The 27,344-nt window shown below is 36.6% G+C and overlaps 1 protein-coding gene across 1 annotated transcript in view; it reads left to right on the plus strand.

Moving 5' to 3' along the window:
- Positions 1-27,344, plus strand: part of FGF12 (fibroblast growth factor 12) — a 503,500-nt gene that overhangs the window by 169,363 nt on the left and 306,793 nt on the right. The gene's annotated exons all lie outside the window — the stretch shown is intronic.

Genomic DNA, 27,344 nt, shown 5'->3' on the forward strand with positions numbered 1-27,344 from the left:
ACAAATAAATTCCCTATTTTTACCTGTATTTTGAAAGGACTTCTTTACAAGCGTCACAGTATCGGTATGTGTTTTTTCATGCTTTGCATCCCCCCTAGGCAAACAGAATTGCTCCTCTCATCTGTGTTCTCACAATGGGCTTCACACTTCTCTATACATATCAATATTGTTTGTACAGCTATCTGTTCTTCCCCATCTCCACTAGATAGTGAGGGTAATCTTAACAGTACAAAATATGCACTCGCTAAATATGCGGTGAATATTTTTTAAAACTCATTTAACAGGTAGACTTAGTACTATACTATAACATGTGATGAGATTTTTATTTGGAGAGATTGGATAATATATTAGCTAAAAGGGGTTGTTCGAGTCTTTAATAATGGACTTGGGAATCTTTATTACTGTTTTGGTGTCTTTAATACTCAAGATTATAGAAATTCCATAAGGGCATATGGGAATCAAGTACAGCTTATATCAGTCACATGGAGGTAACTATTTTCCCCAATATCACTTAAATTTAACATCTCACTTTAAAAAAATGAGTATATAATTTAAAAGTAAAATAAGTGTACTATCTCATATTTGTGGCACTTTGGAATTTTATCATGTATTCATGTACCTAGTTCATCTTAGAAAATAAGGCTCATCAATACCTGAGCTTGTTTTGGTACCAACATTCTATTGTTAGGCATTGAGAATGTATGATTCTCACTTAGGTCTTCTGACTCTCAGGATGTCAAGTCTTCACCCTGTTAGCAACTTAGAAATTATATTTCTAGTTCTTATGTATCTCCTTCACTTTCTGGATTTTTGAATTTTAGTTTTTCTCTTAAAGCAAAATTTACATACTTGATTTTGTTTTAATATGTTTTTTGAAGAGATTTTATATATACATCATACATACATAATTTTGTATATATATGGTACAGTCTTAAAAATGCAAAATGGAATGCAGTCAAAAGTAATTCTCTCTTTCTGTTGTGTTCAGCTCCCTAATCCTTCTAAGACTATAGCTGATGGCAGTTTTTGTACACCCTTTCAGAAAGAGTTTATAAATTTATAAACATAAATGTATGCACATTCTTTTTGTCTCTGTCACACAAGTTGTGGCACACTGTATGTATATATTATATGCTTCTTAAATTTAGTAATAAATTTCACAAATCTATTCATGTCAATACTAATGGAATGTCTACATTTTAAAAAATTGCATCATATACCTTTGTAAGGATGTGCCAAAATTTAACTAATTCCCTATTGATGGATTAGTATGACTAGTATCAAATAGTATTATCAACAATGTTCTACTAACTATCTTGTGCAGCTGTCACTATTGTACACTTGTGCAACTACATCTAGAACTTAATATCTAAAGAAGGAATTGACAAAGGGAAAAGTGGCCTATTAAATTTTGAAAGATAGAGACAAATTGCCATCCATTAAGGCATCGATGTTTACTCTTACTTACCAAGAATGTATGAAAGTTCCCCTTTCCTTTATATTCCCTCTAATACATTGTTATCAAACATTTTTATCCTTGAAATATGAATGATTGAGAAAAGGTATCTTACTGTGGATATATTTAGTATTTCTCTTACTATGAATGAATATGATGACTTTTCAAATGTTTCAAAGGAAGTTGTATTTCCTATATAGCTCATATTCTCAAGCTAAATCTTTATGAGTTATTGTTTTTAAGTTGAATGTAGGGTTACAAATATTTTCCCCAAATGGAAAATCCATAAAAATTCCCCATTTTATTTCATTTCATCAATATTTAATATTTAATAAGTAACGTGTTACATGTTATAGATACTGATATACAAAAATGAAAGCTATGGACGTGAACACCAACATTCGTAGGTTAAAAAGGCTCATATCCTTTTGGGGGAAGATATACATGTGCAAGCAGAATAATATAACTCCAATGATGGGGAAAGTACAATGTGCTATGGGAGCTTAGGGGAAGTTGTGCTTGACTGCAGGAGAGTGGGAGTCATCAGGGAAAGTTTTGCAGAGAGTTTGCTGTGGCTTCTGTGGTAGGTCCTACAGGATCTGTGGTTAGCTGGGCTTGGTGTCAAGTGCCAATAGTCCTAGTTGCTTGGGAAGATCTCTGGAGGCTGTAGTGAACTATGATTGCATTACTGCACTGCAGTCTGGGTGACAGAGTGAACCCCTGACTTAAAAAAAAGTAAAAATAAATTTAAAAGAATGTGGGGGAATTTGGGGGTTCAGAGACGTATTCAGGTGATAGGAGCAAGGGGTGGAAACATTTGGAATTATACCTCTATTTTGATAAACCGTTTTGACTAATGGGCAATTGTTTTTTCCTTGAAATGCATAAGTATTTATTATCTTGGATCGATTGACTTCATATTTCTCACAAAGAACATACTTCTTTCATACTTGGCTATGATGAGGTAAAAACATTTTCCTTCCATTTGACTTAGATAACTGATTTTTTAAAGTTTTCATATAGATGACAAGTTCTGTGTTTATTCAAAACAACTTGTTAAAGTGTTAGAAGAGAAGGAAAACTGCTGTAGCAGATTCTGGAAGTATTATCTATTTGAAGATTGGGGTGAGGGTGGAAAACTTGGAGGAAAATGCATAGAAGTCTTATTTATTAACCTAACCTCAGCAGGTCTTAGCAGAAAAGAACTTTAAATATTGCAACACTATTATTTGCCTTTTTTGGGGAGTGGGTATGATAAGACAAGATGAACCTATAGTAAGTGAGATTTAATGCCCTGGAGCTAATAGTGATGTGATAGAACACAGGACAGGGCTAGAGATAAATATAGAGTCTGAATTCTGGGAACTGGTTCTTTTCAGAAGCAGAGTTTGTACTTTAGTTTAGGCAGTACCTATTATGTATGGCTAGAAAGTAAGGTGGCAGTACTAATATTTATTAAGATTTGGGCATTGTATAGTTAAATGTGGTATATCTCCTTCAGTTTAGCTTAAGTGTCTCAACCTATATGAAGCTTTTCCTAACTGTTACATCCCATTCTCAAAAGATAGATTTACTACTCCTTTCTTTGTACCTTCATTAAACTCTCTAGTGCTGCAAGTACTGCAAAGCTGTGTGTTACACATCTCACTTCCTTTTACCAGGTTTTTAGGGCAAGAAGTAAGTTTTTGGCTTCTAAATATTTGTGGAATCAGGGTGGTGGGTGAGCAGGTGGATGGGCGAATGGGCTAAAAGTTACCTTGAAACCTTAAATCCCTTTTCCAATGACAATGGCTTTGTTTAGAACTCCTATGTAAAAATGTTTTTTTAAAAAATTAATATAATGTAATTTAATTTAACTACAAAACCCTCCCTGGTGGCAAGTATTGATCTTTTAAAAGTGAGTTAGTCTGAAAGAAAAATAGGAAAATGACATGAATAGAAAACCATCCCCAAATAAGCTCCCAAACAAATGACAAACTGTTCAAATTCATTCATGATTAGAGACAGGAAAACTAAAACATCACAATCAAACTGATGAAAATGGAAAAGTAGAATGATACATTCTGTTGTCTAGGCTATGAGAAAATAGGCACTCTCATATGTTATTATAGTTTGCTGGTAGGAATCCAAATTCAAACAAGCCTTCTGAAAGGAAATTCAACAATACCTTACAAAACTATCTATACATTTACTATTTTATTCAGAATCTCAATTTCTAAGAAGCTACTCCGAAGGCACACCTCCGACAATATGAAAACACTGCACACAAGATTATTTATTGCAGCATTGTTTATAATAGCACAATATTAGAAATAATCTTATTACCACTAAATAGTAAAGTATGTGTTCATTTGTGCAAAAGAAACATAGGGAAGATAAAAATAAACTAAAGATACCAGTTACCCATAGGAAATAAGTGAAGAGAAACAGGGAATGGGAACTGGCCAGGAGGCATAATGCAGGAATAATACTTACAGGGTATACACTTTTGTAAAGCTTTGACTCTTAGCACCATAGCAATGCTTCACATACCCAAATAACAAATACATAATTAAAGTTAATTAAATTTAATTAAATAATTAAAATTAATGATTATGAAATATAAGTGGTAACAAATGAAACTAACTAGATTACAAGTGAATAACTAAACCATACTGAAGAGCATGGACAAGTAAGGAACCAACCTAAGTCACTTTCTAAATAAAATACTTTGTTAGCACACTGGAAGGCTAAAGACAAAAAATTCTGTGCATAAATACTGTACCCTAGTAATAAGTCTGTTTTTCACAGAAATATTGGTAAGCAATTCAGTAACTACTTTAAGTGTATAGTTGGATTGAATAAATGAATATATAAGTCAGGTTTTTCACTGTCAGAGAAAGGGAGTACAAATAAGAAAAAGGCAAAGACTAAAATGAACCTTGTATTGGATTGGAATCAGAGGTAGTAGCTACATATATCTATCTCTAGTTCTATCTTTATATGGTGTATCTATATCTATCTAAACAGATAGATAGAAATATAGAAGTAAATATATTTTTGTATGTGTGGGTTTGTATACATATGTAGATTTCTTACCTCCTTCCTGCTGAGAGAGGGCCTAAGAATATCACAGTAACAATGAGCACATTTAGCACCCAGATGTTGGTTCTTAAATACCATTCTCTAATAAAAAGAATAAAGAATCATTTGAAAATTAGTTGATTCCAGGGCTGGGGCACAGAAAATAAAAGATAAACCTGAAATATAATGTGATGCCAGAAAATTAAGGAACTGCTCAAAATAGTAATTGAGATATGTCAAAAGGACACAGGAACCAACCAGAAGGACCTCCTAATGGCTAAAGCTGGAATAGTTTGGGCCACAGAATATATAATGGTAGTGTTGTATAGAATAAATAAATTATCCGTAGAATAAATATGCATGAGGCCATACTGATATGAATAAATCATTGAATAAGTAAATAAATGAGGGAGAGAGAACAGTTCTTACAAAAGAATTCCCATTACTGTAGAAGGAATGAAGGAAATACAAAATCACTATCAGGCAAACAGCACAGTAATAATTGTTGCAAGTAAGATCTGCCAATGGATGGAAGTTTGAGAAAAACTTTCTCAAACTTCCAGTTTCTCAAACTGGAAAAATTTCTCAAACTTCCAGTTTGAGAAAAAAAAAAAACCAGGACATTAGCATAGCTTCAAAGTTTTTTTTCTCAAGATATTTATTTGTTATAAATAAAAAAAAGAAACTTCAGAGTATAAAAACCTAGTAGATATTGCCTTAACCAGATGATAAAGGTTAATAGCACTAGTTGACATCATGTACCAATTCTACCCTCCCTCCTCCCCCCATAATGATGTTCTGAGAAAAACACATCACTTATATGGCATTCTTGCCAAAATCAATAACATTAGACTAATCATTAGAAAGCACTGGACAAACCCAAATTGAAAGACATTCGATAAAATATTTGACTAATACTCGAAGTGCCAAGGTACTGAAAGACAAGAAAGACTGAAGACCATAACAGGTTGAAGAAGGTAAAAGTGACATGACAACCAAACACAACGTGTGTCCTAGTTGGATCCTAGTGCATAAAGAGGACATGGAGTGGGGAGTGATGAAAGTTGAATAAAGTTTTTATTTATTTAATCACACGATACCAATGTAAATGTTCTGGGTTTGGTATTTGTTCACTGGTTATGCAAATTGTTAACATTGAGAGAAGCTGGGTGAAAAGTATATATGGACTATATGTATTAATTTGCAACTTTTCTATAAGTTGAAACTTATTTCAAAATAAAAACATTTGGAGAAGAAGAAGAAATATTAATAGAAGAAGGAGGAGGAGGAGGAAGAAGAGAAGGAAGAAAGAGGGTGGTAGGGAGGTAGAAGAGGAGGGGAGAGAGAAGTAATAAAAAGGAGCAGGAGGAAGAATATGAACTTTAAAAAACACACTTATTTGCTTTTTTGAAAACAATATCAAAATTGTATGTGAAGGTATTTTAAGATGTGAATACAGGTATCATTTGTACCCTTGCAGAATCAATGGGCTATGCATATAACATAAAACAAAACTATTATATTAGATATACTGATTTCAATCTTTTAGTTTGTGTGTTGGCTATTTCTTTGTGAAAATAAATTTGCTTTCCATTCAATAGACATTTTGCCAATATATTCATTAAAAGTTTTTTGACCTGGCAAACTTCTGAATATGTTATTACTGATTCAATATAAGTTTCCAAGCAGATAAATACACTGATTAATTGCACAGCTGATGACAAAAGTCAACAGATTTGTATGTTTAGTATAAACAGAAAATATTTTTAAAAAGTTGCATTCAAAAATCTCAAAATTCCCTCACACAATTATTAATTTCTACAAACTATGAGTAAATAACATTTTTTAAAAAGGAAAAATGTAGGTAGTAGGAATTTAAAAAAGTTCATCCATCATTATGTACCATAATTCCCAATCCAAAAAGTGAAACTTTTTTATTTTGAAACCATACTGGTGAGTCTTTTGATAGAATTGGTCCAAGGTGTGTAAGTCAATTAGGAAACAGAAAGAATGGCTAACTTAAAAAATATCAGAGACAAATATAATGTAAAATTTGAATATTAAAACAACACTATATCTTGAATTTAAAATTTAAAAATATTATTGCCAGTAAAATTTTGATTTTGGTTTACGGAATAATACAAAGAAAGTAGTAAATTTGAAAGTTTTTGTTCAAACTAAAAACATGCCACTTTTCTACTGCCCATGTGCTCCTGGCTATTACAGTTTCCATTTGTTTTGTTTTATCTTGTTTTTGGATGCTGTGGTAAATCTAAAAACGATTTCCGACATACTGTTCAACATACTTTAGGAAGACTGCATGCCTAATTGTGGAAGTGGATGACAATCACATGAAGAATTACTTTTAAAAGCATGTCCTGATATGTTTAAGAGCATTTATGTATTTATTTATTTATTTTTATTTTGGAATATTACGGGAGTACAAATGTTTATGTTACATACATTGCCTTTGCACTGCCCGAGTCAGAGCTACAAATGCATCCATCCAACAGATGGTGCATACCGTACTCATTAGGTGTGAATATACCATTCCCTCCTCCTCCCTCCCACCTGCCCAACACCCAGTGAATGTTATTACTACATGTGCACTTAAGTGTTGATTAATTAGAACCTTTATTTTTTAAGTTAAGTCTAATAAAATTCCAGTGATCAATTCCCTTTTATACCTACTTTGACCAAATGTTCATTATCTATAGTCAGAAAATTAAAAAAATTACATGCCCTTTTTGGTTTCATCTGAACTCATCTGAGAGTTCAGCAACAACAACAACAATTCATAAATGTAATACCTCCATTTTTTCAAGTACTGCACTGTGATGATCCATTTTCTGTAAGATGACTACACCAGGTCATAAGAATCACTGTGACAGCCATTTAAGCAAGACAGCAGGCCATTTAAATATTAATTGTGACTGAATTGGTTTTCCTGCTCTGCCTTCTGAGAGTTTACAATCATGAAGAAGAGTTGGAAGAGTCACACCCAAATGCTTCCTATAATTCAATAACAGAGCCGCTGTATTAAACATTATTAGCCGCTGTCTAACACCCAGAACCCGGAAAAGTTGCTAATAACAACAGTGTTTTTCAAAGATAATTAGAATCTTTAAGGCACTGTCACATGTTTACCTCATTAAATCCTTGCAACAACTTCACTAGATAAGAAGAGAGGCTCATGATAAATATGAACACTGATGGTCAGGAGGTCATGGGTGTTTTTAAACTCACACATGGGGCCGCTCACTCTGTTCAAGTTCCCTTGAAGGAACCATGGCCTTGTCCTATTCATTTGCTACTTTTCAAGGGATACCATTTATTTCAAAGTAAGGAAATAGCTCTTGGCATTGGGTTCCAGAGCAGGAAAGCTCTACTGGAAAACTCTGTCTTCTGCTGCAGCACAAAGGTCTATTTTTAGATGTTTTCCTTTTGCTAATTGTCTCTCCCTCTGTGGGGAATTTCTATGGGTAGAATCCCAGATGAGTCAAGTGTCTCACTAATTCTCCAAGAGACCGGAAAGACAAAGGCCATGGCTCAGGTTGCTCTGGGGACCAGAACAGTGATGTCAGTGCAGTAGCAATAGCAAGATCTTCAATGTCCTCTGAGCCCAGAGCTATGGTTATTCCACTGAACAAAAGAACTAAGAGGAGACTGGCAGGTAGGTCTGGACATAATTTCTTAAGTCTTGGTACCATCCCAAATGATCTTGCCTGAAGCTCAGCTTTGAAAGAAGCTAAGATAGTGTGGAACCAGTGGTGGATGTGGGTTCAAGAGGCCCTCCAGATGTTCCATTTTTCTTCCACCACCTTAGAGGAAAAAAGAAGAGACTTCTTTCAGGCAACTTGAACCTTCACTTTAACCTTTAGGGAACATCAGAGGAACTGTGAATGTTTAGCCTAGAGAAGAGAAAAAGGAAAACGATAATGCAAACTATTTTTACTCCCTTGAAGGGAAGAGCTAACCAGTTAGTGCTAGGTAGCCTTGACACAATGGGTAGAACGAAAATGAAGTCAGTTGTTGGTTCAATGTCAGCATAAACCTCATAACAGGTTTGTGCAATGAATCACCCAGGGAGCTACTGAGTTCTCTATCACCTGGACTATTCAAGCAGAAAATTCAGACAGCATGGACACTGACATTCATTGAAAAGTGAGAGTGATCCAAAACCTTACAGGTGGAGGCTAAATAATAATTGCTAACACTATTACAGCACTTATAGTACTGTAGAAAAAGTGTTTTCTTAACCCTCAACAAGGGGTGTGTGAGGTGGATGCTATCATTAATTTTCTCTTAAAGATGAGAAAACTGGGATACAGAGAGGTTAAGTAATTTGTTCAGGGTCACACAGCTAGTAGGAATTTGAACTTAAGCTGCTGTCTCTAGTGTCTGATCTCTTAACCACTTGCTGTATGCTAAATGTCTCCCCAAATCCCTTCTTACCCTGAAATTCCACATAGGGTGGCATCTAGTCACATCTCCAGCATCCTTTGTGTGCTTCACTTTACTGATGGCCTCTTGGAATTGGGGCGAGAGGGCAGGAAGAAAAAAGAGCCACAGGGATTGCTGGAGGAAAAATCGTGACCTTTAAACCACGGAGAAGCTTGCTGGTCATCTGGGTTGGTTGGCAGAGGAAGGGCCTACCAGAATACTGGCGCCAAAGTAAAGCGCTGTTGTCTTCAGATTTCCCGCCTCACCTGCCTCTCAGTCTCCGCCGCTGGCATTCCCTTCTGGCCTCACTGGCCACTGAGCCTATGCTGAGCTTTTCCAGGGGACTGGAAGGCTGGGGACAAACAATCATGAAGCTGCCAATCCTCTATTCCACACCCTCTTTCCCGCCCTGATTTACAGAGAGACACCCAGGGTGGTAAGTGACTTACCCAAGGTCACAGAGCCCCAATGAGAAAATCCAGGTGTCCACACTCTCACATGGCGCTGTCCCCGCCTACACACACCTTACTTCTCATCTCCCGCACCCGAGAGCTTTCTTAATTCACACCACCGCCTCCCTACCCTCACCCCCTAGTTGCCTGGAGTCGCTTCTGACGCTCGGCAGCCTCCAGGGTCCAGCCCTTCCTGCGGACGCTTCCTTTCCGCCGGATTCCCACGCCGGAGTCGCCCCAGGCCAGCGCGCAGCCCGCGGGACCGCCGCCTTCCGGGCTTGCTCCGCCGCGCCGGACCCCGCGGAGGTCCTCTCCGCGCCCCCCGCCCCAGACCGCGGGGACACTGAGGCGGGCGGGCGCCCAGGGAATTCCGTCCGACGCCAAGAGCAGAAGCTGAGGAGGTGCCCCGAGACCAGGGTCGAAAAGACCAGGGACGGCCGGGACTGTGTCCGTGTCCCTCCGGGCGCCAGCACCTGGAAAGGGGGCTCGAGCCACCGTGACGTCCTCCACGTAGCTCATCCCTCACCCTCCTGCCGGCAGACTAGCCGCCTCCTCCGGAAAGTCCCCAGGGGTCACGTTGGAGCCCACTGGGGTGTGGCCGTGCCTCTGGCTCCCCGAGGGCTGCCCCCAGCGGAGCGGCACTTCCTCCTGCTGCCTGCGCTGGCCGCGGCGCCCGCCGCGCTCCTTTGCGGCGCCCGAGCTCCGTCCCAGCCCATGTGCGAACTACCTTCCACCTGGGACGCGCGCGCCATGGACTCCGGACCCGGCTTCCGAAGAGAGGCCGCCTCTTGGTTGGACAATTAGCGGAGGTGGGCGGGGAGTTGGCGAACCCCACACACGCGCTTCTCCATGAAGATTCTTGAGCTTTCCTTGAAGAAAGGAGTGCATATGCTGCAGTGTCTCTGTGGAAGGAGTCTGAGGTCCAGCAACAGCCCAAGTGGTGAGAAAACGTTCCTTCCCCAACCCTGAAACGCTGCCCGAATACATCCCCTTGCCTCCTCCCGGCCTCCCTCTCCGCCTCCCCTCCCTCCTTCATTCAGCAGAGTAAGTGGTGGAAGGAAGGCGTTTCCTGACGGGCGAGGTAATGGCCCCGCCGCCGCCGGTCTTTGTTTGTTTGTTGCAATCCCCAAAGTCATCAGCGTTTTACAGAGCGCGTCAGCTCCGGCCGAGCTCGCCTCCCCCGGAACCTGCGGGTCTCTTTGCAAGGGGCGCTCGGAGTGACCTGCTTTCCACTTTCTCGCGGCGCTCTCCGTGTGATTAGCGAGGGCGGCGTGTGACTTGGAGTTGCTCAGTGTCTCCTCCAAGAAGTTGCTGGTGCGTTCGAAAGGAGAGGGGACTTTTAAACAGGTGACTGGCGAGGCAGGTATCTTTCCTTTTCCTTGCTTTGTCGCAGAAGAAGACAGCTGGTGGTGGTCAGGGGTATGATTTCCCTGGGAGCAGGCAGTTTCTGTCCTTGGTGCTGAAACAGGAGAGGCCCAGTTAGCCCTGGGCTTAACCCAGTCCCTCGGGAAACGCTCAGGGAAGAAAAGTAAGAAAATCAGACTCCTTGTATGACTTGAGATATTGAGAAAAATCATGAAAAATTTTATTGTCGTTAAAATTTTTAATGGAGAAAACACCAAACTAAAACCAATAAGTGTGATTCTTTTCAGTTGAAGTCTTGGGAAATGATGTGGTGTTTGATCATATTTTTTCCATTGTCCATCCTAATTTTTTAAGGTGTAAAGTCCCTTTGAAGTGATATGTCTATTAATCTTGCAAGTGCTAATTCAGGTTCTGTGTCTTTTAGTCTTCCTTTTACAAAATGGGAGTGGGGTGTGGGGTGAGAGGAAGGGCATCCTATTATGTCTAAGCAAGTGTCTTTGTAAAACAATATACATTATTTGGTCCACAAATTCCAAATAAATTTATTTTTCAAACATTAAACAATGTTGTAATAGATTTTGTGTTTAAAACTCCATTCCATATGTTATTTTGGGAGTCTGATTCATTTGGTTATGGTACTTATTTTCACTCTGTTCTGTAGCAATGAAAATTATACTTGGAAAAATTAGAACATACATAGGTTTCATTCATCCTTTTAAAACTTTGATTATCTGTGTACTCATCAGTATAAATAAAACAAAATTATTTAAAAAGATAATTTAACTATCCATAAAATTTGAAAACACATTTTCAAAATGAAATCAGCACTGAGATCTCAACCTTTACTTCCGTGTAATTAAGATTATTTATACATTTTTTGCTACCATATTTGTAAGTGCTAAAATATATCGTGTCACTACATTCTAAACTAGTCTCTCTATGCTGACATTTTATGTTTTGATAATACATATTTCTTTTTTATTATTCAGGATATTATGGGGGTACACAAATATTTTGGTTACATATAATGTGTTTGCCTTGCTCAAGTGAGGGCTACAAGCATGTCCCACCCCCATACATTGCATTCCCCTTCCAATAGTTGTGGATTTACCTCCTCCACTGCCCCCCTAACCTGGCCAGCACCCAGTGAGTATTACTACCATGTGAACACCTTAGTGTTGGTCAGTTAGTACCAATTTGATGGCGAGTACATGTGATGCATGTTTTTCCATCCTTGTGATACCTCACTTTAAAGGATGGGCTCATTCTTTATCCAAGATAATATAAGAGGTGCTAGATCACCATTGTTTTTTGTATTTGATTAGTATTCTATGGTACACATATGCCCCATTTTGATAATACATATTTCAAGAAGCCAATAGAGATATATGTTAGTATTATTTCAATTTTTTATGGTCTATATTAAATAAAGTGTGAATATATTATAACTTAGATATATGTCATTTAGAAGTGAAAAAATTTAAGTGTTTACGTAATAAAGACAGGGCAGTTCCTTGTGTCAAATTAGGTAAAATATTCAGTTTACACACAGTGTCAGTTTTCCAAATGTAACTGATCCAAATAGAAGGGATATCTTATGTGATCAGACAATGTAGGTTGTTGAAAGCATGGGATTTGAGTCAGAAGATTTAGTTATAAAAAAGTCTTAATAAGTCTCTACAAATCTTTGAAACTCATTGTTTTTATTTATAAAAAGTGGAAATGATAACTTCAGCTTAGCTCCTATATCTGACTTCACCCTAGAGTTAACATGTGATTCTATGAAAACTGTTGTGCTTTATTTATATATGCATTTTTATTTAGTGAGATAGATAGTTTGTTCATTTTGAGGAACAGTCACTCTAGAAGAATTCTTGTAAAATGCTACAGTTTCAAGTAGTGAAGATAAAGGTTTCTTCCCATGCTTTCCACAGACAGAGGTTAATATATAGTTATGTATGAAGACACTGTTTCTGGGAACTACACTGCCTTTGTATGAATTGTGATTCTTTTCAGCTTATGATTTTGTGTAACTAACATAACCTTACTGTTTTTAAATTTATGCATAAATGTAAATTACCATGTTAATAGTACTTACCTCATAGGTTGTGGTAAAGTTTAAATGAATTAATAAGAGCTAAATATTTAATTGAACTCTCATTGCATGCCAGGCACTGTTCTAATAACTTTAAGCCTTCCATATAACATGCTTAGTATATCTTAGACATTGTTATTATTGTGATCTATTTTAAAGCGATTTTTTCATGTGCTTTGTGCCATTAGCAAGACCTCATAGCAATTCTGCATATAATGCTGCTATGGCCAGTGTACACATGCAAATTGAGGTAATGACATCAAAGACTTTTTCTAGGAACAAATTTATAAAAATAGAGCTAGAATGAACCACTTTAATTTTTTAAACTTATCTAAAAATACAGTAATATTTTAAACAATGTCATCATGCAGTAACAGAATTTTATGCTACTTCTTCCTAATTATTTCACAGTTGAAGGAAGTGAGGGCCACAGAGGTGAAATGACATAATTTATTATAATAGGTTAAGACATTCTCCTAACAGATTGCTGAAGTTTTGGAATTGTAAATATTTCAATATTTTATTTGGATTTTTATTTAATAAAAGAGCTAAGAAAATAACAACTAATCATTACATTTGTGCTTTTAGTATAATTAAAATATTAAGATATTACTACTATCTTTTCTCTGCATTATCAAATATTAATGTCTTATTTAGTTTATCCATTATATTAGTTTATAAGTCCTCTGTGCTTCAGAGGGATGGAAATAGCATGGGCTATCAAATGGAAGACAATCCTAGAAAAGGTTAAGTGGATTGTTTAAGGGTAAATTCCTGGTCTCTTATGATCTTTTTTTTTTTTTTCCATTTCTCAAAATGATTTTTTTTAGTGTGTAGAGCCCATCCATTAAATGATAGATTAGAAGTTTAAAATTCTAAACAATCCTTCTTAGGGTTAGTGACACTTTTATTAAACTGATAAAACACTAAGGCTTTAGTTCAAAGGAGAAGTCAGACAGATTCATTTTTCTCTAGAGAAGGGACTTATACAAAGAAACAGGCTCATGGGAGAGTAGTCATTAAAACATTAACTTTAAAGCCTGCTCACATTCTTCTCAAGATGTAGTAGGGGTAAAGCAGAAGCATTCCATCCAAGAGGGGTGTTGAGACTACAGATTTGTCATCACTTCAGCAACAAGGATAATTCTAATGTTGTAGAAGAATTCCAATAGTTGTAGGGGGGTGAGAGAGAGAGAGAGAGAGAGAGAGAGAGAGAGAGAGAGAGAGAGATTGAGAAGAGAAAGAGAGAGAGAATACCTGTACTTGCTTGCATGCTTGTGTTATCAGTTTGAGTTATTACAGTAAATCACCCTCCTTCTGTGTGTACTCCTGGCTCTTCTGCCATATTCAGTCAGTTAGGGGCTTCTCAGTTTGTCGGGATGAAGAGTTACTAGATGTCTAGAGATGAGCTCAACAATCACCTGAAGTGGCCTTGATATGGAATTGAAACACTCCAGGCAAAAATAACTTATCAAACCTATGAAAAACACATAAGTAAAACTTAATCACACCACTGTTTTCAAGTATAATACTGATATCTAAATGAAAACTGCCCACTTACAATCAAGTTGCATCAGATTCTTGTACATCTAAAAGGTATAGGCTTTAACTATTTTACAGGACAGTCAAGTGATCCAAGAAAGAGTGTTTGGTAGCAAAGTGGTTGTGTGGTTGTCTTAGACCCTGTTTGTGTTGCTATAGAGGAATACTTGAGGCTCAATACTTTATAGAGAAAAAAAAGATTTCTTTGGCTTACAATTCTGCTGGCTGGAAGATTGGGCTTCTGGTGAAAGTCTCAGGCCACTTTCACTTATGGCAAAAGGCAAAGTGGAGCCAGTGTGTGCAGAGATCACATGACGAGAGAGGAAACAAGAGAGAGAGGGGGAAGGTGCCAGGCTCTTTTTAACATCAGCTCTCACAGAAAGTAATAGAGTGAGAACTCACTCATTACCATGAGGACTGATGAGACCAAGCCATTCATGAGTGATCTGCCTCCATGACCTAAACACCTCCCATTAAGCCCCACCTACAACATTGAGAATCAAATTTCAACATGAGATTTGGAGGGATCAAACAAACCAAACTAGCATTGGTAAATGTTTATAAGTGTATTTTCTAAAAAGAAAACATCTACAATGGGTATTTCACAGGTGTTGAAAGCTCTTATCTTACCTTTACTTTTAAGTGTCCGTATTGTCCTTTAATCTCTTTGCTTTTTCTTCAAAGACATATGCAATAGATGCCTTTTAAAACTGGGACAAATGAAAATAATATATTTATTAGCTGAGGATATTTTGGATTCAAATTAATTGTTCAGAAATCTATCAAATCAAAAAATGAATGATAAAATCCACCTTTTGAAGTAATGTATCCAGTTATTTGCATTGTAATTTTGAAATATTGATGATTTTAGTGTGTAACTGCTGTCAATTATCCAATCTCAGAAACCTTATTAAATGGTAACTGATGATTTGTTCATGGGAATTATCTTCACTGAAGAATCTTGCTTTGAGTTGATTTTTATGTCATGAGCTTAAAATTCTTCACTGTTTTAATGATTCTGTAATGGCTAAGATGAATATGAGTTATTCAATATGCAAAATGTCCATTACTTTCTTATGGCTTTCATTTTTAAAGAGATTTTTGTTTTATATGAGATTTTCAGTATTAGTGTCAGAAAATTCAAAAAGTTAGTGCTCATTATGAGTTCATTTGTTTTATAGTACTTTAAAAAAGCCATTTGCTAAGTGCTTACTATGCGCAAATGTAATAATCATTAACACTTTTTATAGACTTTATCTTTTTTAAAGAAGTTTTAAGTTCACAACAAAACCGAGAGAAAGGTACAGAGATATCCTATAAACCCCATACCCCACACATGCATAGCTTTCCTTTTTAGCAATATCACCCACCATAGTGGCACATTTGTTACCATTTATGAACTTACACTGATGTTGGTATTGTACATTTTATGGGTTTGGACAAATGTAATATGGCATGTATCCACCATTATGGTATCATACAGAGTGTTTTTACTGCCCTAAAAATCTTCTGTACTCTACCTATTCATCCCCCCTTCTTCCATATCCCTTGAAAGCCACTGATCATTTTACTATCTATTCACCTACTAAAGGACATCTTAGTTGCTTCAAGTTTTGGAAATTACGACTATAGTTGCTGTATGCATGGTTTTGTGTGGACATATGTTTTCAGCTTACTTTGGTAAATACCCAGGAGCACAATTATTTCATTGTTTAGTAAAAGTATGTTTAGTTTTGTAAGAAAGTGTTAAACAGTTTTTTGAAGTTGTACCATTTTGCTTTCCCAATAGCAATGAATGCAAATTCCTGGTGCTTCACATCCTCACCAGTGTTTGGTGTTGTCATTGTTTTGGATTTGGGGTATTCTAATATATGTGTAACTGTAGTTCATTGTTGTTTTAATTTGAAATTCTCCAAAGGCATATGATGTTCAACACCTTTTCATGTGCTGCTTGCTCACTGTGTATTATTATTTTTTGGTGAGGTGTCTGTTCATGTGTTTTGGCCAGTTTTTAATCACGTTGTTCATTTCTCATTGTTGGATTGTCATTAGCACTTTTAACCCAATATTTTGGGTTCTTTTGTTGGGCATATTATGGGATGGCATTACTCCATTCCCTTGTAGTTTACTGTGGCCATATGACTTGTACTGGCAAATGAAATATGAGCAGAAGTAGCACATTTCTATATGGAATCTTTAATAGCCAGAGCACGTTTCACCTTAGGTTCTTTGCTGCTCATCATCTTCAAGGTAGTGGCTACTTCTTTGGCCTGTGTCCCTGAGTATCTGTAATGAATAGTGTCCCACCATGTGACCTATGGTGGATATTTAATACAAATGAGAAGTTAAAACTTCTTTTTGTAAGTAACTTCAATTTTTAAGTTATTTTATTACCTGGCTTATCCTGATTGATATAATATGGCAATACAGTTTAAATAATAATGCTTAATAGAAGGTTATTTGGCTATGTGTGAGGTTCTTTTCAGTCAAAACATCCTAATTTCTGTAGTATATAATGAGATCATCTATAGTATATAATCATCTATAGTATATAAATTAATAGATGTATTGGTTTCTGTTTATGGTATTTTAATAATTGGTTTAGCATACCAAAGTATGATATTTTCTTGTCATCTTTCTATTAAGTTATTGTGCATCCTGAGCCTAGCTAGTATATTGTTGCTTAAATGATATAAATGACATCTACCTATTTCCCAAAAATGTATTAAATCTCCACTGATGTTTTCCAAAAATGTTGAGATTATTCTTTCAAAGTTGTAATTTAATTGCAAGGCTCTTAAAAACTCAGCTGTTCTTTTCCACTTACCCTAAAATGTGGAATTACCCAGTCATATCTGGGAAAGGAAGAATTATGTACATTTCTTGAAAGCCTGACAATGTGGTAGCTCTCATTTCTACAGTAGCTTTGCTAAGCAAAGGAAAGTGCAAACAAACACTGACTTTCTTCTTTCAGCTTATAAACTAAGACCTGTGTGCATTGGGAAAAATGCTAGGGCAGTAACTTATGGTGAAGGGATTGGGCTCGATGCTCCCATCTGGGTCATGGACAGCAATCCATTTGCCTGCTTCTGTGTTAAGTACAGCAGAAGAGAAAAAGGAGGCCAGACTTTTTCCAAAGCCTGGGATACCTACATCATACAAACTAACCCTTCCCAAGTGGTACTCCTCCTTTCTGTCTTCCTTTCTCTATGCAAGAATAGAAAGTTAAAGAAACATATCTCTGGCTTCAGATGTTGCCATTTTTCAATTCAGCAAACAATCCTGTGGACTGATTGCATGCTAGGTTCTGTATTAGGCATGGGAGACCCTGCAGGGAGATCAATACTTAAAAGCAAAAGGTATAGTCCAAGGCAGGATATGATACATGCCAAAAGTGAAGTACTTGGGAGCCTCAGTTTGTTTCAGTTTAACAAACCCTTGCCTGATTTAATGTTCAATGGTAAGAATCACCCCAAGGAAGGAATAAGTAATTCAGTCTAGGAATCATATTAATGTCCCTGAGCTTGAAAAAGCATTTAGGAGTTCAAAACGAAGTTCTGGGATATGGCAGATGAAAGTGTTAATGGAAGGGAGTATACTTTACTGGAAAGGTGTGTTTGAATAAAAATAAAATGAAGATATAAAAAGAAGCAGTTTTTACAAAGGCAATAACCCTACAACTCAATTAAGGTCTACTTAGCATTGCCTGTGTTTAGATATCCTGCCAAGTGATCTACAATATATCTCTCCTCTACTTCTACTTCAGTATAAGTCCATTTATTCACAGCCAGATATATAATTTATCAGCTTCTTAGAAAGGTGCAAGTTCTATTCTGTGGTACTAGAATTATAAAGGGTTATCCAGGGAGTACTTATAGATCTACTTTTTTATTTCTATGAACTATCTTAAGACAATGAAATTCTTTTCCTTTGTCTTAGTGTAGCAATTGTTATCATTATGCCATGTCATTTTCATTGCACAATGCTATGAATGCCATGTCTGAATATTTCTTCTGGTACCATTAAATGTGGGGCATTTGCATTTCATAGGGTGCCAATCAGAAAGATACTGTGAATCTGCCAAGACAATTTCTCTTGCTGAAATGATCTTTTTTGTTTATACATAAGCTTCTAGTATCGTCCTACCCCCTCCACTCATTACTGTTTATAGAAACGATAGCATTGCAGTTGGTGTCACTGATTGCCCACGTTGTTACTTCAATGAAGCCAGCTGGGATGCAATTGCATGGTCTTTAAATAAAACTTAGTGACATAAAATGAATCTCTTTTTTGAGGGGAGAGGGGTTGTTGCTAGCTGGATCATTTTGTAAGGCACTAATTATTTGCTTAACTTGGAGGAACTTGAGAACTAGCGAATCTCCATGTTGGCTCGATGTCTGACCTTGGCACTAGGGAACTTGTGGGTGTATTGCAAAGTTACAGTCTTTGAGAATCCATTCTCAAAATGATGGTGATGATCCTCTTTTCCCCAACCCATTTTAGACCTCTTTAAATAACTCAATGCCTGGTGATAGTGGATGTGCCTATGATTCCAGTTACGCAAAGGCTGAGGCCAGAAGATTAACTGAGATCAGGAATTCTGGGCAGTAATGAACTGTGCCAGCCTGGTGACAGTCCTGTGCCCATAAACAGCATGGGGATTGCCTGAGAGTGGTGAGAAGCAGAGTGAAAAGTTACTGTTGCATTTTCTAAAACTGACATCGTTTTGAAAATGAAGGACATCAATCATTACCTTTGACCTTTGGACTTACAAACTTCATTGTGAGACAGGTAGGATAGTATTTCTCCTTACAGTTATATATCACAAATTAGGAAACTAAGGATTCTCCAGGTGCAGATTTATATGTCTATGTACATTTATTTATTTTATCCTAAAAATTAAAACATTTTAAATATATCTGTATCTATTTAAAATGTCTATGTGCTTGTGTATATGTGTGTGTGTGTGTGTGTGTGTGTGTGTGTATTTGGTTAAATGCATTCAAAATTGCTAATGATCATTATCTTTAGGGAGTTTGATGGCTGAGATGGGAGACTTGCTTTGTACTTTTACATATGTTTATATTATTTAAATTTTTATGAAAATGTGTTCCTTTCATAATTAAAATCTAATGATATATATTTCAGATCATACAGTTTTCTGCTATGAGCAGAAAATTCATAGCAGAAAACATTTACATTTTACAGAAAATTTAAAACTTCTATAGAATAAGAAAACCTCTTATAAAGCTATAACCTCATATAATGCCTTCCATTCTATGTATGTGAATTTTCTAAACAAAACATAGCACATAAAAATTATTTGTTTTCTTTGTTTCTTTCCTGTGGGACTAAACAATTATTCTAAATATGGAAATAGATACACATATTGAAATATTTGGAAAATATTGTTACCAAAAGGAATTATAAGTAGCTTTTATTAGTAATGGTTAGTTGACGAGAGATATCTTTGAAGCAGGGGGAAAGGAGCTTTCCTTTTTAAGCTTTGTGCATTTCTATGCTGTTTCTACAATAAAAAATAAAAAAATATAAATAAAATGATTTGTACATATTGACTTTATTTAAATATAAATCAGGGTGTGGCTAGGTGGAAAATTGTGGATCATTTGTGTTTTCTTTTTTCTTAAACTTGTCTGTATTAAAAATACTATGATTATGTTATTTTACAAAAGGTTCTCATAAACATCACTTTAAATTGCTTTATGGAATGACATCACATATCTATGCTATAGTTATCAGTTTACCCACTATTGTTGGATATTTAGATCATATTCATTTTTATGTGCCTTTAAATTTTGTTATGATGAATATCCTTGTGTCAAACTGTTTGTGTGCTGTGAGCTTGGAGGACATCAGTAATAACTTTTCTTTCCCCTCCTTCCCTCTGCTTCTCCTCTTAATCCTGAGTTCAAAACAATTGAGAAAATAGATGAAGTTGTGAAATGGATGGCTATTCAATGTGTCTGCTTTCTTACTGGATTGCTGGAATACTGATTGGAGAATGGTCAAAATCAACCTTAACACCTTTCTCCTAGAACTAAATCTTGACATAAACAATTCACTAGGGGGAAGGTTTGGGTCTACAGAGTAGAACTACCTGCTGAGAATTTCAGCCTCATCCTTGCTGACTTCGTAGTGCAGCCAGAGAGTTCAGGCTCTACATCCACCCAGAAAGGCCTGGCCCATTTGTGCCTACCCAGCAACTCAGAATATGTCCAGCCTGAGGGCAGGCTTATTCACAGAGAAAGAAGTGACAACAGGCTAAGCCTAACCTGCCCCATTTTTAGCCCCTGATCTCACCAATCAGACCAAATTATCAGCTACTTTGGAAAGGAGTGAGAAGGGTGGATGAAAGGGTAAAGACTCTCTTCCCAATGGTTTGGAAAAGGCAGAAATGTCTTTTATGGGCCAATAAGTACATGTGGAAAATGGGAGAGAGAATATTAACTTACAGTATGTGACTTCCAAAGGCACAAATATTCTTAAGGGTGCTGATGTGTCCTCCAGTGACTTACACTCCAGCCAGCCATATATTTTCCTTAAACCCTTTCTACTATGTGCACCTTTTCTATGCTATGATACACTGTGCAATATGTGTATCTTTTAAATATGTATTAGGTGAAAAAATCCTATATTCCTTTGCATTTCTTTGATAACCTTGATGTGGGTTAAACATTGTTTCATATGTTTATTGACCTTTTGTATTTCTTGGTCTCTTTAGGGTATGCAAAGAAACATCTTTTTTGAGTTTTAAGAGTATAGAACCTGCTTGTTCTGGAGCTGTGTAGTGACATAGGAATGATTTGAATCTAGGCAATTTACAATTTTCCAAATTATTTTTATCAGTATAATTTCCTGGGAGATATTTTTCTAACCAACTTTGGTTTTGTTTGTTTGGTTTTGGTTCAGAAAGTAGAACTTGCAGTTTTCCTTTGCAACTTTTATTCACGTTTGACAATGTGAAACAGTGATGTAGTGTGTACAATTTTGTAGTCCAGTACTTAGAGAGAGAGAGAGAGAGAAATAAACACCCTCGCTTCTTCTTGGTTTTAGATTTCTAGTCTATCCCATTTTCCCATAATGTGCTTGGAGGATAATGCTCTTCTTACCATATGCCAATGCCTCAACTGCCATGTGTGATAACATTTGATTGTTCCTTAAAAAAATGCATACATATATATGTATTTATATATTTTCTAATTATATAATTGGTATAAATTTATCCTAGTAACCTCAAAAAATACAGAGAAACAAAAAGAAAATAAAAATTATCCATGGTCTCAACCTATATAACTACCATTTACATTTGATATACTATTTTCTTTTACAAAATTGTATTACAACATATATTCTCTCTCTCTCTCTCTCTTTTTGGCATGTCTTTTTTCCAGCATATTGTGGGGGTACAAACGTTAAGGTTATGTATATGGCCCATGCCCCCCTCCCCCTTGAGTCAGAGCCTCAAGCATGACCATCCCCCAGTTGGTGCACATTGCACTCATTATGTATGTATATACCCATCCCCTCCCCCAACCTGCCCTACACCTGATAAATGTTATTCGTGTATGTCCACTTAGGTGTTGATCAGTTAATATCAATTTGCTGGTGAGTACATGTGGTGCTTATTTTTCCATTCTTGGGATACTTCACTTAATAGAATGGGTTCCAGCTCTAGCCAGGAAAATACAAGAGGTGCTATATCACCATTGTTTCTTATAGCTGAATATGGTATACTCAATGGTATACATATACCACATTTTATTAATCAACTCATGTATTGATGGGCACTTTGATTCTTTTGTTAACTTGTCTGTTTTTCACTTAACATTATATCATCAGTGTTGTCTATTAAATATATATATATGTGTATATATATATATATGTATATATATATATATATATATATATATATATATATATATATATATATATATATTAGAGACAGAGTCTTGCTCTGTCACCCAGGCTGGAGTGCAGTGGCATGGTCATGGCTTACTGCAACCTCAAACTTCCTGGCTCAAGCAATTCTCCTGCTTCAGCCACCCAAGAAGCTAGGACTATAGGTGCATACCACCATGCCTGTCTTAACTAAAATTTTTTAATGGCTGCATAGTATTCAGTAATGTGTGGGTAGCATAATCAACTTAACACATTCATTTGGTTAGACATTTAAATTGGCATATATATATCAATATATATCTATATATGATCTATCTATCTATTTATCTAGATATCTATCTATCTTTTTAAGGTTAGTGGCTCTCCCCCTCACCACTGTGATATCTAGTATTTAGCATGATGCCTACCACCTGTAAGGAACACAAAAATATTTTTGGTTAAATGAATGAATTATGTTTTTATGGGAAATTTCATTAAAGGTCCAACTTTGGGTATTGGTGCCTTACTTGTTGGCTCTATAGTTTCAGTGGCAGGATGTCCTCAGCCACAATCTTTGGGATGAGCTGCTTCCCAGGCATGGCATAGGAGGAGAGTCAGTATAGAATACAACTAAAGCTTCCTTTGGTCTGGTCCTGGGTTGCCCTCTCTTTGCCTGGTAAGGCCCTAGAGGAATTGGGCAGTGTGCTACCCCACTCACTGACCACTAGCTATTGCTCTTTAGCATGGAGCACTCTCAAATTTGTAGAAGGGAAAACAATTAAGTTGACTGTCCTTTCTCTCCCATGTATTTAAATAAGTATATAGCACATTTTGAGATTTTTGTTATTAGAAGATATAAGAAACAAATATGGCATTTAAAAGTTCCAGAAATTTCTATCCTCTTCTTGTACCCTGTTACTTGGGCTCTGTAGCTGAGGGTAGAGAGAGGCTAGGTGCACATAGTAGAAGCGCTTGTAGTGGTGAGAAAAAAGGGAGGAGTAGAGCAAAACCCCAAAGAGTTATATTTGAAAAATAATTAGAATTTCTAACTCAATTTTTAAGGACTAGTTATTCCATATATCAGGATACCATAAGTGATGGATTCCTGGCCATGTTTAAATGCCAAAATGAATCATAATGTCAAGGAGCATCTTGGGGGTTCAGAGAAGAGGAAAATTGATGTTTAAGAAAGAGCTAACTCATTCTGTCACTTGTGAATGATAGCAATGGCAGAAGCCTAGATCAAGAGAGTTGGTTTAATGGAAAGTGTTTGGTTTTGGTTTTTACATTCTGAGTGATGGAAGAATGGAAGACCCTCCTGAGGTCGTGTCATGTCGTTGGCACTTGGATAAGAGTTCAAGGCTAAGAGTAAAGACTAGATACATTATGTTTGCAATTTCAGAGTGAAATTGCCCCTTAGCAGGGGACCCAACTTGTTTTTTGTTTTTTTTGGACCCAACTTGTTGAAAGCCCACAAGGCCACCAGATAGTCCTTGGAGCACACATTTGGAATAAGTAGGAGGCAGAATCTAGAGCTTGGAGAAAGGCTTTGGAGACAAAGTAGTATCCTGGCTCTGGAACTCACTGGCTGTGTGATTCTTGGCTAGACCCTTGGTTTTCTAGCCCAGACATGAAATGGGGCTTCCTAATAGTGCTTAGCTTATATGATTGTTCTGAGGATTAAATGTATTAATGTCCTTAAGGTGCTTAACCTGTAAAATCCTGGGCATGTAGTCAGTACTTTGTATTTTCTGCTCCTCTTTTTCTTGTGTCTCTCATCCTTCCTGGTGTCATAAAATACCAAATACATGCTGTTAGTGTATAGTCTAGCCTCACTTATTCTTTCCCTTCACTTATGGCAACAATATGTACACACATACTGAATATTTGGATATATTATATTTGAAATTTTTTATCTGCATGTTGAGCGTTTTCTTATTGTTTAAGACAGGCCTTCATGCTGGTAAAAAAACAAAATATCTAGCCACTTCATTTGTGAATACTCCTGGTTATTCCCATAAAATAATAATAACCATAATATACATAGAATAAAGAAAAATTTGAATTTGATTTAATTGATAGAAACCAATGTAAAGTGGTATTGAGGAGTAATTTGGCTATAATAGATAACTTGGGTGATACACTTCACTAATTTTAGATAACTGAATTTTTAGAATTAAGCACAGTAGCACTACTTCTTAATAGTCCATGATGCATGATTTTCAACCCCCTCTTGTGTTGGTAGATTATTTAAAGGATCAGGACAGGAGGCAATAAAAAGTCATATTAGATTTTAACACTGAAGATTCAATATAACTGAATAAGTTTCTGAATTCATCAATCTATGACTGAAAAGTAAATTCACTTTCATTTTTCAAGTCCTGACAGCTACAGTCATTCAGTAGACTGCTGATTTCCACTTCTCAGCTGTGTTTCCCTCATCGAGTAATTTCTAGGAAATACTGACAAGTATGTACATATTCCGCAAATTTGTCCTGGTGTTTGTTTGACATGTCCACTAACTTTCTTTACCCTGAACCACTGAGATGCAAGAACTCTGCCACTCTCTGCTTTCAATCTTAAGAAAAGCCAGACTGTGGGTCTTCAGAATAATTTACTGAATTCCTAAGGAAGGTAGAATTGCATAACAGTACAGAGAATGGAAATCTAAAGACAGATATTAGGTATCGCTGCTCTTATAGTCCACAGAGCATATTCTTCCTTAGGAGAGCCTCCTGCTCATTTGTCTTTCATACCTAGCCTATCTCAGCATAGTAGGTATTCTTTGTTTCCTTCTACAATTATGCATTACTCCCAATTTCAGAGAGAAAATAAAGTGATGCCTGCTCCTATTCCAGGGTTCATTTTTTTTAATTGCAAGATAACTGAAAGTGGAGCATTCGTGTGCTTTAGGAGAAACACTGATTCTCACTACAGGACATGTCTGCCCATTCCTGGTTCAGAAAAGCAATCATATCAATTATTAGTGCATACATGTTCAAGTTATTCCATTGGAAATACCAGATGAGGAACACCAATATTCCAGCCCTGGAAACATTGTGCCTTTCCACTATCTTTCTTGCAGTGTAGATTGCAAAGAAGATGAATCTGGCCTGCTTTTCCAGGAATGATCTGTTCTCACAGACTCTTGGGACAAATAAGACAGGTCTTTTAAGAATAATAAACAAGAATTTTCAAACTGGACAGCCTAAAAGCAGGGTAAAATTCTTTAACTCTGCACAAACTTGATTCTGCTCAAAATATATCCAATGTAAATTACTAAACAGAAATACTTAATATCTCAGATGGAAGCATCTGCTATAATGGTGGTGGTGAGGGGTGGGATTTTCAAGAACAAAGAATAGGAAATTGACTTAAATTCACTTATATTTATATGATTAGGGAAGCTGGATAAGGTAGTCCCTGGAGCTGGAGTAGTCTCAGAAGCAATTGGGCATCTAATAGGGCATAATGGGAAGTAACATAAACAGGGGAGGTTGAGAGGTCAGCAAGGAACAGTTGCCTTTTGACCTAGGCTATTGTACAGTGGACTGGCATCAAAGGGATTTGCAGTGTCTGCTGGGAAATTGCCTAACTCTTTGGTGGGGGAAGTTGGTTTTATTGTGTCAGTGGTATCATAGGGATGACTGAGAATGTTCTGAAGTCCTATTCCATTTTATAGACCTTGTCCTCCTCTCTGGAACTGTAAATAGGAATACTTTGTCACCTCACCTTTTAACTTGAGAGGGCGTGGTTCTTGGTTGAGCTGGAACTAGAGTGATCACTTGAGACTGAAGCAAATCCCTCTGGGGATTTAAGAGGAAAAATAAATGAAAGAGAATATGTGGAGCTGAGACTGCCCAATAACTTCAGATCTGTTTCAGCTCTACTTTCTTAGCCACCTGGGCCTCCTTAGCAGGTTTCTCATAACTGAAAATAGCCAGCCCTCTCAAAAAGGTGGACATGCATTTCTAAGGCAGATATTATTAATAAAACTGAGCTAGAGCTTTCTTCTGATTGATCTTCTTACCTCATGAAGCTTTTTTGGAATGACCAAATTTCAACAGTCCTAATGCAGCTTGCTGTCATCATCCCAACACAGATTTTAACAAGCAAAAATAATACCTAGGTTGTAACCTTCTAGTGAGGAGGGACCAATTATATTATGTATGCATAGAGGATAAGTGATTCAGAATGGATAGACATAGTATTTGGGTGCTAGCAACAACTGTAGGAATTGAACTATTTTATTTGGCAGATGAAGAAACCAGAAACTGAGAGCCAGCAAGCTTGAGACTATTTCTCAAAGCCCCATGTAAAGAGGCTGTAAAGAGGCTGGATCTTTGCACCCAGTACTTTTAACTCTTAATATACTTGGAATCCAGAGACTAATGACCTGGGTCAAAGTCTGGTTCTTTTACTCACATAGTATATGACCTCAGGTAAGTTTCTTAACCTCTGTGAGCCTCAAAATTCTCATCTGTGAAGTGATTGTAATCATTCTTGCCTCTATCAAAGCATTGTTGTGAAGTATAAATGAAATGGCATGTCCAAAGCATGAAATCTTAAGAGCATGACAAAGATATAACTTATTTATTACTATTGTTATTGTTATATTTGATACATTCATAACAAAGGCTATATCAGAGATAAAGTTCCATTTTATATTTTCTTGGAGAAGGAGTTAATGGCCAAAGCAAGTTATAGCAACATGAAACTTACAGGTTCTTTGGAATAAGAATTATGTCTTCCAAAAGCCATCTTGTTTTGCACCCATTCTTTTTGGAGCTACACTATTATGATGCTGCTTGCTGAAGATGCTATTCCCATCAACTAAATAGAACATTTCATTCTGCATTGTGAAGTGGGATAACATGAGAGAGGTTAAAGCATTTTGATGATTTAAACTTATTTTAATTCTTTCACTGATGACTGGTAACTAGAGTCTTACAAAGAATGTGGTAATGAACTCCAATATTCAGACTACTGTTATTGAGGGCTAGTTTTCAGCCCATGGTGAGCGAATATA

This window comes from Microcebus murinus, chromosome 1 (genome assembly GCF_040939455.1).
Source record: "Microcebus murinus isolate Inina chromosome 1, M.murinus_Inina_mat1.0, whole genome shotgun sequence".
Lineage (NCBI taxonomy): Eukaryota > Metazoa > Chordata > Mammalia > Primates > Cheirogaleidae > Microcebus > Microcebus murinus.